This window comes from Oncorhynchus mykiss, chromosome 3, assembly GCF_013265735.2.
Source record: "Oncorhynchus mykiss isolate Arlee chromosome 3, USDA_OmykA_1.1, whole genome shotgun sequence".
NCBI classification, from domain to species: Eukaryota; Metazoa; Chordata; class Actinopteri; order Salmoniformes; family Salmonidae; genus Oncorhynchus; species Oncorhynchus mykiss.
Genome location: NC_048567.1, coordinates 42,716,981 through 42,733,497, shown reverse-complemented (window position 1 = coordinate 42,733,497; position 16,517 = coordinate 42,716,981).

Below are 16,517 nucleotides of genomic sequence, written 5' to 3'. Positions count from 1 at the left end.
AATGGATTAATTTGAGTTTTTTTCCCCCTCATCAATCTACACACAATACCCCATAATGATAAAGCAAAACATGTTTTTTAGAAATGTTTGCACATTTATAAAAGCCTTTTTTCACTTTGTCATTATGTGGTACTGTTTGTAGATTGATGAGGATTTGTATTTTTTAAATCCATTTTAGAATAAGGCTGCAACGTAAGAAATGGTGGAAAAATGTAAGGGGTCTGAATACAGTGTAGCTCAGTTGGTAGAGCATGGCGCTTACAATGCCAGGGTTGTGGGTTCAATTCCCATGGGGGACTAGTATGGATAGTCTAGTTGCTCTAGACAAAAAGTAGCTGCTAAATTATGTAAATATATTTTCGAATGCGCTGTATACCTGTATACAGTATGATGAAAGTATACTGAGATGAGAGAAAGCCTTAAAGCGTATGCATATGGCTCTAGCTTCCTTTGCATAGTCCTTCTGGGCATAATGCCCATTTTTGGATGGCCCACTGCATGGGCACTCATGTCAATCAGCCCACAGGCCTGCTCACAGAGGGACAACACTGCCTCCCCTGCAACAGAAACACACTGACAACTCCTACAGTTGGGATAAGGTATGTGCTATCATTTTATTGTGTCTAGGAATTCATATCCATCCATCTCCACGATCATGTCTGTTGGGAAATGTAGATATTGGTGATCCATATCAGATCACCAATTACTATTTTGTACATTGTAGAATAATAGTGAAGTCATCAAAACTATGAAATAACACATATGGAATCATGTAGTAACCAAAAAAGATTTAACGCATTAAAAAGGAAAGAAATTCCACAAATTAACTTTTAACAAGGCACACCAGTTAATTGAAACGATAAGAATAAGAAATAAAAGTAACAAGTAGTTAAAGAGCACCAGTAAAATAACAATAGCGAGACTATATACAGGGGGTACCTGTACAGAGTCAATGTGCGGGGGCACCGGTTAGTCGAGGTAATTGAGGTAATATGTACATGTAGGTTGAGTTATTAAAGTGACTATGCATAGATAATAACAGAGAGTAGCAGTGGCGTAAAAGAGGGGGGCAATGCAAATAGTCTGGGTAGCCATTTGATTATATGTTCAGGAGTCTTAAGGCTTGGGGGTAGAAGCTGTTTAGAAGTTTCATGGAACTAGACTTGGCGCTCCGGTACCGTTTGCCGTGCGGTAGCAGAGAGAACAGTCCATGACTAGGGTGGCTGGAGTCTTTGACAATTTTTAGGGTCTTTTTTTCCAGGTGACTACCTCATGAAGCTGGTTGAGAGAATGGCACGCGTGTGCAAAGCTGTGATCAAGGCTACTTTGAAGAATCTAAAATTTGTTTAACACTTTTTTGGTTACTATATTATTCCACATGTGTTATTTCATAGTGTTGATGTCTTCACTACTGTTCTACAATGTATAAAAGAGTACAAATAAAGAAAAACCCTCGAATAAGTAGGTGTGTACAAACTTTTGACTGGTACTGTAAATTATGGCTGCCTCTGCCCCTGTTTCTACTAGGTCTTTCCTGCGGACTTCAGAGATGTTGAGGAGACAAGCGACTAGACACGGCCCATGGCACTGTGAGCCACCCCCCTGAAACAGACAAGGAACATACAGCGCCTACATAAAGTATTCATACCCCTTGACTTATTCCACATTTTGTTGGGTTACAGCCTGAATTAAAAATGTATTAAATTTATCCACAAACAATACCACATAATGATGAAGTGAAAACATGTTTTTAGAAATGTTTGCACATTTATTTAAAATGAAATACAGATGTCTCATTTACATAGGTATTTACAGTTAGAATCCCCTTTGGCAGCGATTATAGCTGTGAGTCTTTCTGGGCAAGTCTCTAAGAGCTTTGCACACCTGGATTGTGCAATATTTTGAAAAAAATTATCATATTTACATAACTATTCAGGCCCTTTTCTCAGTACTTTGTTGAAGCACCTTTGACAACGATTACAGCCTTGAGTCTTCTTAGGTATAACACTACAAGCTTGGCACGCCTGTATTTGGGGAGTTTCTCCAATTGTTCTATGCAGATCCTCTCGAGCTCTGTCAGCTTGGATGGGGAGCGTCACTATACACAATGGGTTCAAATCCGGGCATTGGCTGGGCCACTCAAGGACATTCAGAGACTTGGCCACTCCTACGTTGTCTTGGCTGTGTGCTTATGGTCGTTGACCTGTAGAAGGTTCACCTCTGTAGCAGTTTTTATCAATGATCTCTTTATACTTTGCTCCATTCATCTTTCCCTTGATCCTGACTAGTCTCCCAGTCCTTGCCGCTGAAAGACATCCCCACAGCATGATGCTGACACCACCATGCTTTACTGTAGGGTCGGTGCCAGGTTTCCTCCAGACGTGATGCTTTGCATTCAGGCCAAAGAGTTCAATGTTGGTTTCATCAGACCAGAGAATCCTTCAGGTGCCCTTTGGCAAACTCCAGGCGGGCTGTCATGTGTCTTTTACTGAGTGTTATGGATACAAGTATCCTGTATGTGTATCCTGTGTTTCTTTTCTCTCCTTCTCCCCTCACAGGTGACAATCATCATTCCCCAATCAGTCATCAATTAGAAGACACCTGCTCCTTTTCCCTTACCTTATCACATTCCCTTTCCCTTGGTTTAAAAACCATGTCAGTTGTTTTCTCAGGAGCTCGATCTCTTTGTGTTTGAATCTCTCTGTGTCTCAATCTCTCGCAATCTCACTCTCTCTCTCTCTCTCTCTTTGAGCTCTCGTTTGTTTTTACACTGACATGTCACTTTGTCCCACCTGTGAGTTTTGGTTATGGTGTTTGACTGTATGATGGTGGGAAAAGGGGCTACCAAGCCAAGTCGCTCATGGGCATACATTACCCGTAGGAATACTTTGTCTAAGAACACTAGTCAGAACTGGGCGGACCACCCGCTGTAATTTTGGTTAGTTAGTTAGTTAGCTGTTTTGAAGTAGGCTAGTCTAGTTTAGTGGTGTTTTTGGATATTTGTTTCTTTCCTTGGGTCCAGCTCAGCCCCTTTTCCTGCCCCCCCCCCCCCCCCCCCCCCCCTTTTACCGTGTGTTTAAAAATGAACCATGAGTGTTTGACGGTAGATTTAAGTTGTCTGTGGTTATTTGTTCCCACTGTTACTTTTTCACTGTTATAATTTGCATGAGTTATGTTATGGGTCTCATTACCATCCCCCCTAGACTGCCAGGCCAATGAGATTCGTAACACTGAGGAGTGGCTTCCGTCAGAACTTTATGGTCTCCACAGACAAACTCTGTATCTCTGTCAGAGTGACCATCGAGTTTTTGGTCACTACCCTGACCAAGACACTTCTCTCCCGATTGCTCAGTTTAGCCGGGCAGCCAGCTCTAGGAAGAGTTTTGGTGGTTCAATACTTCTTCCATTTAAGATTGATGGAGGCCACTCTGTTCTTGGGGACCTTCAATGCTGTAGAACTTTTTTTGTACCCTTCCACAGATCTGTGCCTCGACACAATCCTGTCTCGCAGCTCTACGGACTATTCCTTCGACATCATGGCTTGGTTTTTGCTCTGACATGCATTGTCAACTGTGGAACGTTATATAGACAGGTGTGTGGCTTTCAAAACCATGTCCAATCAATTGAATTAACCACAGGTGGACTCCAAGTTATAGAAACATCAAGAATTATCAATGGAAAGGATGTACCTGAGCTCAATATTCGAGTCTCATAGCAAAAGGTCTGAAAACTTATGTAAATAAGTTAAGTACATTTGCTAAAATGTCATTAAGGGGTATTGTGCTTAGATTGATGAGGAAAAACATGTATTTAATACATTTTAGAATAAGGCTGTACCGTAACAAAATGTGTAAAAAGTCAATGGGCCTGAATACTTTCCAAATATCCTCACTACACGCAAATACAAGCATTTCTGCATCTCACAGGTACATTTCCTGGTTATAATAATATCCAGAACTCGTAGCGATTTCGGAACGTGGAGGACTGCCCCTTGGAGGAAATATCAAAATGTATGGGTTTGTATTTGTCACTGTCAGACAGAGTATTTCGAAACAGAACTGAAGTCTCAACTGATGGGGTTGCCATGTTGACAAATGATGAATAGTGATATTATTGCATTGATTTTCCCCCTTCGCTTTAAAGAGGAAGGCATCCGATATGCCAAAATCAGCACAGCAAAAAAGAGAACAAGATGAGGTAAGGTAGCTAACGTTACATAGCTAACTAGCTAGCAAGCAAACTACATTTGTTTATCCAAACAAAAATCTAGCTAGCTGTCATAATAGGCTGGCTAGATATTCCAAAGCATATCCATGTAATTTGCCACCTGCTATCTGGCGATGTGATTTGTAACTTTGCAAGCTAACATTAGCTTTGTTAAGTTATATTAGCTAACCGTTAGCTAGCGAGCTAACTAACTACCACAGAGGCTAATGTGACTGTACAGTCGTGGCCAAAAGTTTGGAGAATGACACAAATATTAATTTCCACAAGGTTGCTGATTCAGTGTCTTTAGATATTTTTGTCAGACGTTACTATGGAATACTGAAGTATAATTACAAGTATTTCATAAGTGTTAAAGGCTTTTATTGACAATTACATGAAGTTGATACAAAGAGACCTCAAGACCTCTGCAATCCGCCCTGGCAGGCTGTCAATTAACATCTGGGCCACATCCTGACTGATGGCAGCCCATTCTTTCATAATCAATGCTTGGAGTTTGTCAGAATTTGTGGGTTTTGGTTCGTCCACCCGCCTCTTGAGGATTGACCACAAGTTCTCAATAGGATTAAGGTCTGGGGAGTTTCCTGGCCATGGACCCAAAATATAGATGTTTTGTTCCCCGAGTCACTTAGTTTTCACTTTTTCCTTATGACAAGGTGCTCCATCATGCTGGAAAAGGCATTGTTTGTCATCAAACGGTTCCTGGATGGTTGGGAGAAGTTGCTCTCGGAGGATGTGTTGATACCATTCTTTATTCATGGCTGTGTTCTTAAGCAAAATTGTGAGTGAGCCCACTCCCTTGCCTGAAAAGCAATCCCACACATGAATGGTCTCAGGATGCTTTACTGTTGGCATGACACAGGACTGATGGTAGCACTCACCTTGTCTTCTCCAGACAAGCTTTTTTCCGGATGCCCCAAACAATCGGAAAAGGGGATTCATCAGAGAAAATGACTTTACCCCAGTCCTCAGCAGTCCAATTCCTGTACCTTTTGCAGAATATCAGTCTGTCCCTGATTTTTTTCCTGGAGAGAAGTGGCTTCTTTGCTGCACTTCTTGACACCAGGCCATCCTCCAAAAGTCTTCACCTCACTGTGCGTGCAGATGCCATTTCTGAGTAAGCTCTGTACTGGTGGTGCCCCGATCCCGCAGCTGAGTCAGCTTTAGGAGATGGTCCTGGTGCTTGCTGGACTTTCTAGGGCACCCTGAAACCTTCTTCGCAACAATTTAACCACTCTCCTTGAAGTTCTTGATGATCCGATAAATTTATTTAGGTGCAATCTTACTGGCAGCAATATCCTTGCCTGTGAAGCCCTTTTTGGCAAAGCAGTGATGGCACGTGTTTCCTTGCAGGTAACCATGGTTGACAGAGGAAGAACAATGATTCCAAGCACCACCCTCCTTTTGAAGCTTCCAGTCTGTTAATTGAACTCAATCAGCATGACAGAGTCATCTCCAGCCTTGTCCTCGTTAACACAGGTGTGTGTTGACGAGAGAATCACTGACATGATGTCAGCTGGTCCTTTTGTGGCAGGGTTGAAATGCAGTGGAAATGTTTTGGGGGGATTCAGTTCATTTGCATGGCAAAGAGGGACTTTGCAATTAATTGCAATTCATCTTATCACTCTTCATAACATCTGGAGCATATGCAAATTGCTATCATACAAAATGAGGCAGCACACTTTGTGAAAATGAATATTTGTGTCATTCTCAAAACTTTTGGCCACGACTGTATTCTATTTAGAGTCCGATCCCATCAACATCTTCAGAGACATTAACAAAAAGCTCAGCACCAGGAACTACTGTAAGTCAAATTATAAAACCTTACTAAAATCTACCATATCTTTCCATGACTCCATGATATACAAATAAATATATTGGAGCTAGGCATAAACATGGCCTGTGTCTTGATGTCATAGTTGTTGTGTTTACTTCTACTGTAGTAAGTTCTCTGTATTATGGAGGCTTAGTTTAGTTGATTGTTCATGCAAGGCTTGAAGTCTACATTTGAGAAAAGAAGGTGCAGTATTAGTAAGGAGGGGATGGTGTGGGTGAGTGGGTGACAGACTGGTCGTGCTGAGCGATTAACCAACATTTCTGTTATTTTTCATTTTTTCAACTACTAATTGATCAATGTCAATTCAATTATTTGAATTCCATTTTTTTTCTGTGAGCTCAATGAACAGTTTCTGTATAGATAAATCTGATCAAACCTGAATTGTGTGATGTAGTAAGGCCAATATTCTACATAGTTTAGCGCCGACGAACGTGGTAATTAACTACAAAGGCCCTATTCCATTGTGTGCCCACTTAAATTTGTCTGGTCTGTGCAGAGCAGAAACTGCTGAAAATACATGATCTAAGTGATTGATAGTTGGTATTCAGCAGTCATAAAATAATGCCTTGTTTACTTTGAAGAACTACTAAAATAGTGATTTTGTCAGACAGCATAGGCAGCAGCTCTATAGAGATGAGATGATTACTTGGAATGAAATAAAGTCAAACAAAACAAAACTTCTATTATAATAATAAAACCATTAATAAAAGTCCCATGATGGTAATGATTTCCCATTACTGCTTATCACTTACAGTGGCTTGCGAAAGTATTCACCCCCCTTGGCAATTTTCCTTTTTTTTGGCCACAACTTACAACCTGGAATTAAACTTTGAAGATGCAAAATTATTTTTTATTGGGAAACAAGCAAGAAATAAGACAAAAAAACTGAACTTGAGCATGTATAACTAACTATTCAACCCCCTTTAAGTAAGTACATTGCAGAGCCACCTTTTGCATCAATTACAGCTGCAAGTCTCTTGGGGTATGTCTCTATAAGTTTGGTACATCTAGCGACTGGGATGTTTGCCTAAAACTGCTCCAGCTCTTTCAAGTTGGAAGGGTTTTGCTGGTGTACAGCAATTTTTAAATCATTCCACAGATTCTCAATTGGATTGAGGTTTGGGCTTTGACTAGGCCATTACAAGACATTTAAATGTTTCCCCTTAAACCACTCGAGTGTTGCTTTATCAGTATTGTCCTGCTGGAAAGTGAACCTCTGTCCCAGTCTCAAATCTCTGGTATACTGAAAGAGGTTTCCCTCAAGAATTTCCCTGTACTTAGCACCATCGATCATTCCTTCAATTCTGACGAGTTTCCCAGTCCCTGCAGATGAAAAACATCCCCACAGCATGATGCTGCCACCACCATGCTTCACTGGGGATGGTGGTCTCGGGTTGATGAGATGTGTTGGGTTTGCGCCAAAGCTCAATTTTAGTGTCATCTGACCAGAGTACCTTCTTCCATATGTTTGGGGAGTCTCCCACATGCCTTTTGGCGAACATCAAACGTGTTTGCTTATTTTTTTCTTTAAGCAATGTCTTTTTTCTGGCCACTCTTTGGTGAAGCTCAGCTTGGTGGAGTGTACGGCTTAAAGTGGTCCTATGGACAGATGCTCCAATCTCCACTGTGGACCTTTGCTCCTTTGGGGTTATCTTTGGTCTCTTTGTTGCCTCTCTGATTAATGCCCTCCTTGCCTGGTCCATGAGTTTTGGTGGGCAACCCTGACTTGGCAGGTGTGTTGTGGTGCCATATTCTTTCCATTTTTTAATAAAGGATTTAGTGGTGCTCCGTGGGATGTTCAAAGTTTCGGATATTTTTTTAGAACCCAACCCTGATCTATACTTCTCCACAACTTTGTCCCTGACCTGTTTGTAGTGCTCCTTGGTCTTCATGGTGCCACTTGCTTGGTGGTGCCCCTTGCTTAGTGGTGTTGCAGACTCTGGGGCCTTTCAAAAAATGTTTATATATACTGAGATGATTTGACACTTAGATTGCACACAGGTGGACTTCATTTAACATATTATGTGACTTCTGTAGGTAATTGGTTGCACCAGATCTCATTTAGAGGCTTCATTGCAAAGTGGTGAATACATATTCACACAGCACTTTTCTGTTCTTTATTTTTTAGAATTGTTTGAAACAAGTAATTTTCACTTCACCAATTTGGACTATTTTGTGTATGTCCATTACATGAAATCCAAATAAAAATCTATTTAAATTACAGGTTGTAATGCAACAAAATAGGAAAAACGCCAAAGGGATGAATACTTTTGAAAGACACTGTAAGTCAAGTCTCTTACAATGCTCTAACCTTATCATACTTCAAATGATCCATATGATCCAAATGAACATTCAACAAAATACTTTTTTCACCACTTACGTACATCTACGTGTGGGTGTGCAAGTTGTATATTATATATATATTTTTTATTGTTACTTTATCAGATCATCATAATAACCTATTATACTCAATATAATGCTACTTTAACTCTAGTAACCCATTATACATTTGTGTTACATCCCAAATTCCTCCTTTAGACTAGTGCTCTATTCACACAGGGTTTCGATATTTACAATAGTTGTTCTATTTAACAGCATATTCGGAAGTAGTTCACTTCTTTCATATCTTCATACATAATAACGTTATACACCAAACTCCATTGATGAGACATGTTCTCGTCATATTATCAGAATGAGTCATGTTACCCTCAGAGATGTTATCCTCGTTACTAATCTCGACATGTAATCTAAACATGGTATCCTAGTTACTAATCAAGACATCATCTGAGACATGTTATCACTTCTAAGATTTCCAACACGTTATCCTCTACTGTAGATAACATTATAGATAAGCTCACACAGAACTAGAAAACTCTACTCACATTCACTCCATATTCAAACTGGAGCTAGTTCCCTTGACAGCGCTCATTCACTCAAAGCCTAATAGCTAAATTTCAAGTTAATCTCTTGTTATTCAAATTCCAATCCAATCTTAATAGTAATAATTTTAATCCATGTATTATCCACATTTCAATCAGCACTTGTTAACCAAATATCAATGTTTCAGCTTAATATGTCATATCTCACAATTTTCCCATCCACATTCACTTAGTACTATTCCCAAACACACTCTATAATCTCCCTTATTACCCATGTGCATCTTCCATGGTTCTCTTGCAGCTACTTGCTATACATATACAGTGGGGAGAACAAGTAATTGATACACTACTGATTTTGCAGGTTTCCCTACTTACAAAGCATGTAGAGGTCTGTAATTTGTATCATAGGTACACTTCAACTGTGAGAGACGGAATCTAAAACAAAAATCCAGAAAATCACATTGTATGATTTTTAAGTAATGACATAAGTATTTAATACATCAGAAAAGCAGAACTTAATATTTGGAACAGAAACCTTTGTTTGCAATTACAGAGATCATATGTTTCCTGTAGTTCTTGACCAGGTTTGCAGACTGCAGCAGGGATTTTGGCCCACTCCTCCATACAGACCTTCTCCAGATCCTTCAGGTTTCGGGGCTGTCGCTGGGCAATACGGACTTTCAGCTCCCTCCAAAGATTTTCTATTGGGTTCAGGTCTGGAGACTGGCTAGGCCACTCCAGGACCTTGAGATGCTTCTTACGGGGCCACTCCTTAGTTGCCCTGGCTGTGTGTTTCGGGTTATTGTCATGCTGGAAGACCAAGCCACGACCCATCTTCAATTCTCTTACTGAGGGAAGGAGGTTGTTGGCCAAGATCTCGCGATCCATATACCCCTCAATGCGGTACATTCGTCCTGTCCCCTTTGCAGAAAAGCATCCCCAAAGAATGATGTTTCCACCTCCATGCTTCATGGTTGGGATGGTGTTCTTGGGTTGTACTCATCCTTCTTCTTCCTCCAAACACATCGAGTGGAGTTTAGACCAAAAAGCTCTATTTTGCCTCATCAGACCACATGACCTTCTCCCATTCCTCCTCTGGATCATCCAGATGGTCATTGGCAAACTTCAAACGGGCCTGGACATGTGCTGGCTTGAGCAGGGGGACTTTGCGTGCGCTGAAGGATTTGAATCCATGACGGCGTAGTGTGTTAGTAATGGTTTTTTTTGAGACTGTGGTCCCAGCTCTCTTCAGGTCATTGACCAAGTCCTGCCGTGTAGTTCTGGGCTGATCCCTCACCTTCCTCATGATCATTGATGCCCCACGAGGTGAGATCTTGCATGGAGCCCCAGACTGAGGGTGATTGATCGTCATCTTGAACTTCTTCCATTTTCTAATAATTGCGCCAACAGTTGTTGCCTTCTCACCAAGCTGGTCTGTGAGAGCCGGAATTCTTACTGGTTTGTAGGTGATCAAATACTTATGTCATGCAATGAAATGCAAAATAATTACTTAAAAATCATACAATGTGATTTTCAGATTTTTTTTTAGATTCCGTCCCTCACAGTTGAAGTGTACCTATGATAAAAATTACAGACCTCTACATGCTTTGTAAGTAGGAAAACCTGCAAAATCGGCAGTGTATCAAATACTTGTTCTCCCCACTGTAAATAACACCCCATATTAAAAAATACTTTGTGTTATTTTGTAGTGGCTGCAGACCACATAGACATTTCTTCTAAATGCCTACAGAAAGCTGTTAGCAGGGCTTTCCATGGTACCGTTACACACTCACTCTATTTTTCTAATAAAACTAGTGAATAGTCTTCTCTCTATAAGACTATGGGTACCTTTTTATGCGTTCCCTTGATTTCAATTGTTTATCATTATTTTTTAAATATTTTTTATACATATTAATTTAGAATATGAATGAATCCTCCTGTTCGTTGACTCCAAATTGTTGCAGAAATTATTACACAGGGACACATAAAGTCAATCTTAAATGAATAATTGTTTATTTGTCAGCGTGCTGGAGAGGTTCCAACCAACTCAATGCACCATACTACACATGTCAATCAGGAGCTCTGCTTGGGCAGTCCCAGCAGCTGTCTTATTTAAAAGCTATGCACAGTCAAGTTATATTTGCATGATTTAGCATAATTAATTAATCATTACCATTTTGTTTCATTCATGTGACTGACCAATACTGCTTCATAACATGTGACAGACCAATACCTCACAAGGCTTCTCAAAACAAGGTCTGGGCGTACTGCCAAATTGCCGCTACTGATAGTGAGGATTAAGTCGGTCACTTGCATGAACACAGAAATTGGTTTATACAACAGAACATGACTAGAACACAGAAATTAGTTATGTGAAAAGCACATCTATAAAATTTCCATCACATAAGTATTGTGTGTAGATCAGTGACACAAAATCTAAATGTAATCCATTTAAAATTCAGGCTGTAACATAACAACATGTGGAATAAGTAAAGCGGTGTGAATACTTTCTGAAGGCACTGTATTATGCGATCTTATGTGTTATGTTACCAACTGTCATAACCTGGATATCTTGCTGGATTCTGATAGTTTCAGCTAGTGGCTCAAGCGCTAGCGCAAAGAGCAAAGGAGAAAGGGGACAGCCTTGTCTTTTACCCCTGGCCAGGGGAAAAGGGGCAGAGCATTGTCCATTAGTAATACCACAAGCTGCTGGCGAGTGACATGAAACCTTTATACATTCAAGGAAATCTCAAACAAATAACCCCACACCACCCTATCAAATCCCTTTCCAGCATGTAGGCACACAGCAAGTGTCCTATGGTTAGTCTGACTAGCAAATTGTATCATTTTCAAGAGCCTTATGATGTTTAAAATGAAAATCAATTTAATACAAATCTAGTTTGGTCTAGATTTGTAATTCCAGGCAGTAGGCTCTCAAGCCGTTTAGCAAGTAGCTTAGCGAGCAACTTATTTTCTATGGCTTATAGGCCGTTGAGACCCACACTCAGCAGGGGGCTTACTCCTTTTCAAAATGAGAGTAATATTTGCCATAGTAGGGATACTTTCCTTTTGGTAAGAATGTAAATACGTGTCAGTGAAAGGACAAGCTTACTCATATTTTTATAAAATTCAGGGCAATATCCGTCAGGGACAGGAGCCTTTCCCCCTTTAAATGAGTGGCTGTCCTCAGAGACCTTCTCCTCTGTGATTGGTCTACAAAGTTCCTCTTTCAATTCCTCTGCTACGGATGGAAAAGCAACCCTATCAAGAAACTATTTTCTCTTCACCTCAGATGAGACAGACTCAGAGTAAAGATTTTGATAAAAAATCCCTCCTAATCCTATTTATTTTCTTATTGTTATGGTGCCTGACCCCATTACTGTCTTTAAGCAATAATATGGAATAGTTTCCACTTTACCCCTTGCAAGGCGATCAAGAAGTCTGCCCGGTTTATTGCTTGATTAATAGAGCCTTTGCCTGGCAAAGAAACGAGCAGATTCAGCTAATTTTGTTAGAAGTTGGTCTGAAGCTGAATTTCCTTGACAGTTTTAGAGAATGTGGTTTTAAATTCTTTCTCAATCTAAATCATATTCTCTAGAAACAGTTGTTTTTTAATAGCTTTCTTTTTTTGAGCTGATGTATAATAGCCCCTCTCATGTAAGCCTTTGGCTGTTTCTTCTTGCATTGATGGGCTGACATCTGGTGATATAAAAAATATTGAAAGGTTTAATTGAATTGTGATATAATCAGTAAATGCCGGGCTGCTGAATATTGAGGGATTAAGTTGCCAATAACAGCGAGAGAGTTCATTATAAGGAGGACTGATAGTAATGGTAAAAGACAATGGTCAGATAGAGTACGTATACCAACAGTACACATACATGTATAGCACACATACAGTGGGAGAAAAAAATATTTAGTCAGCCACCAATTGTGCAAGTTCTCTCACTTAAAAAGATGAGAGAGGCCTGTAATTTTCATCATAGGTACACTTCAACTATGACAGACAAAATGAGAAAGAAAATCCAGAAAATCACATTGTAGGATTAATGAATTTATTTGCAAATTATGGTGGAAAATAAGTATTTTGGCACTTTTCCTAGCAGGCGACTGGTCAGGCAAGCGGTATGTAGGGAGTGGTAAATGAGGAAATATCAGATAATAATCTAGATTTGGTTTTTTTTCCAGAGTCGGGTGCATAAACACAGTCTAAGAGAACATGTTCTCCAAAAATAAACCCTGACATGAGAATGTATCAGCCCTCATGATCTTTAAATTTGACATTTTAGTCAGTTAGGAAGTGAAGATTATTTATAATAAGGGTTACATGGAGAAAATTGGACCTCTGAAATAAAAAGAGATGGCCCTCCCTTCAGTAAAATATATTTTACCTAAACCCTCCCTGAAAAGACAAGTGACCCTACCCTATACCCCAAATAATAATTTAAACAAAGTGTATAGCATAGAACATGTCTACCATTTACCCTCACTTCTTAGATAAACTGTATATCTAAGGCTCTGGTCTAAGAAACTGTTCTTCATCCATTAAGCATAACATGCAAACGCAGGCATTAAGTGCACAGGCTTGCGGGCCAGACTGTTGTAAAATTGCAGACCACAGTGGACAAGAGTAGGGATGGAAAGATCTTCTGTATAGTAAAAGCATTGCATGAGTCTATCATCGTATTTGCGGATCAGAGAAAAAAATGGTCTTTTATAAATATTTAATGCAACTCTATGTAATTTTACATGTTAGAAGAATGTTTTTTAGTACCACACAAATGACTGAAATTACAGGCTAAGAATGGACAGGTAGGCCTGTGTGTTCCATCTATCGAATGCCAAATCAGTGTCTTGTTTGCAATGAATCTGTCTTCGTTTGCAAATAATTAAATCTGAGACATCATTAGGAATCTGAGCATGATACTTTCAAAAGTTAGGCCTACCTTTTCAACCCAGACAGAGTAGGCCTACCAATGCAGAAAAATGTAATCTTTAACTGTTTGCTATTCTTCTTCCATGGCTTAACCCAACGAGGGGTCACAGGTGTTCACCTAAAAGCTGTCTGGGTTTAAACATCTTCTATTGTACAGAAAGTGAATAGCTTAATCAATTGATAATAACATAGATTATTTTCTACATTGTAGAATAATAGTGAAGATATCAAAACTACAAAATAACACATATGGAATCATGTAATACAAGAAAGTGTTAAACAAATCAAAATATATTTTACATTTGAGATTCTTCAAAGTAGCCACCCTTTGCCTTGATGACAGCTTTGCACACTCTTGGCATTCTCTCAATCAGCTTCATGAGGTAGTCACCTGGATAAATGATGCCCTCTGGTGTATTTTGGACATTGAGAGCGGGCTCCTCCCGCCTATGACGAGTCACATTTATTTATTATGCAGTTAATTTTTTGTAGTCTTTATTAATCAGTTACCCAATCAAATCAGGGTCCCCCAGTTACCCACGTGGGCCCCATACTTCCTCTCCTACCCCTATATTTTGATGTTATACAGTAGTTCCAAAAGTGCTGAACAATTGTCCCTGGAAATATCTGGATATTATACTGAACAAAAATGTAAACACAACATGCAAAAATGTCAATGATTTTACAGAGTTACAGTTCATATAAGGAAATCAGTCAATTGAAATAAATTCATTACACCCTAATCTATGGATTTCACAACTAGGCAGGGGCGCAGCCATGGGTGGGCATAGGCCCAGATCGTCTGTAAGTCAAAGTCCATTCTGACAGCCGTACAAAATGAAAAAAGCAGTGGCGCACTCACAAATATAATCAAGTTGTACAAGTCCACTACTGTGCCAATTGGTCTCAGCAACACAAAACAATAGCGTTACAACAGTGAATCTCCTACAACTGTAATCAAGTCCATTTTTTGTCACTTGAACAGCTCATAATAATGTCTGGAACGGCACAAATGGAATGGCATCAAACATTCCGCCTATTCTGCTCCAGCCATTATCATGACACCATTCTCCCTAATTAAAAAGGTGCCACCAACCTCCTGTGGTAATCAAAGTCATACACCAGTTGAGCTCCTACAAATAATCAAGTTGTACAAGTCCACTTTGTGCCAATTGGTGACAGCAGCACCTTAAATGTCTGTGTTTTCATTTGAAATGTCTTTGAACTGATGGTAATGATTACTAAACCAATGTAATGATGTTCAAGTTCTCCGTATGGATGACAGCATACGTGACTGGAGAAGTCCCTCTCCAAGACAAAGGCTATTGTGTGTGCCAGGCTGGTGACATCTCTCTTGTAAACCTTGAGGACCACAAACAAGAAAGTCTTCGCACCTTTTTTGAACTGACATGTTCAGTTGAGGTCGACTGGCAGTTAGGCTTCATAACAATCCAGATTCAATGATCAATACTGAGAACCCCTTGAAGCATTTGTATATTATTTCATAACTTTACAGGTGGATGGGCTTCCATGTGAATGAATGCTCAACAGAGCACTTCCATTTCATGTTCTTCACTGTCAAAAGTGTTCCGTACTAGGACCGTCCATATACCCCAAAAATAATCCTCCTCCTGGTAACACTGTACAAATATCTCAAAAAATGTTCCTGTTCATCAACTGCATTACTAAAAAGTTTTCCTGTCCATGATTCAGTGAATTCCATAACCTTTACCCACATCACTTCCGTAAACCCAAATATTTTATCGTCCTCTCCGCAAGCATCTCAACGGCCTACCCTTTCCTCATAACCGAAACCCATCTTTTCTATTATAAATCCATCTCTAATCACTTTGCCAAAGCTTTCACGCATATCAAACATTCACCACTTTAAAAGCAAAGCATATTTAAATTTTATGTCACCCGTTACCAAAACACATTTTTGTTAAGAGATGCTATCAATACTATATCCCATATATTCTTAAACTATATCCCATATAATCTTAATAAACCCATCTGAATCCGGTTAAATAAAAGCACAATGTACATCTAAACAAACAAAACACCATCACATTATAGAATTATATTGATAATCAGGTTAGACAAAATGTACATAAAAAAAGGGCACATATAAAAAGAGGCACACAATAGTAATGACCAAAGTGAAAGGTAATTTGCCCTGAGACAAGGAGGAAATGGATTGAAGAGGGGATAGGACGTAATGTATTCGCCTACATACAGAGACAATCTTTTGACTCCCAATATACAGTGAATTCAGAAAGTATCCAGACCCCTTCCCTTCTTCCACATTGTTACATTTTAGAATAAGACTAACGTATTAAATCAATAAAATAAAAAAATCCACATCTACACACACTACCTGATAATGACAAAGCAAAAAAAAAAAGTGTTTATTTATTCATAAAAAAATAGAAATACCTTATTTACATCACTTTTCAGATCCTTTGCTATGGAGACTCGAAATTGAGCTCAACTGAATCCTGTTTCCGTTGATCATCCTTGAGATGTTTCTACAACTTAACCTGTGGTTAATTCAATTGATTGGACATGATTTGGAAAGGCACACACTTGTCTATATAAAAAGGTCCCACAGTTGACAGTGCATGTCAGAGCAAAAACTAAG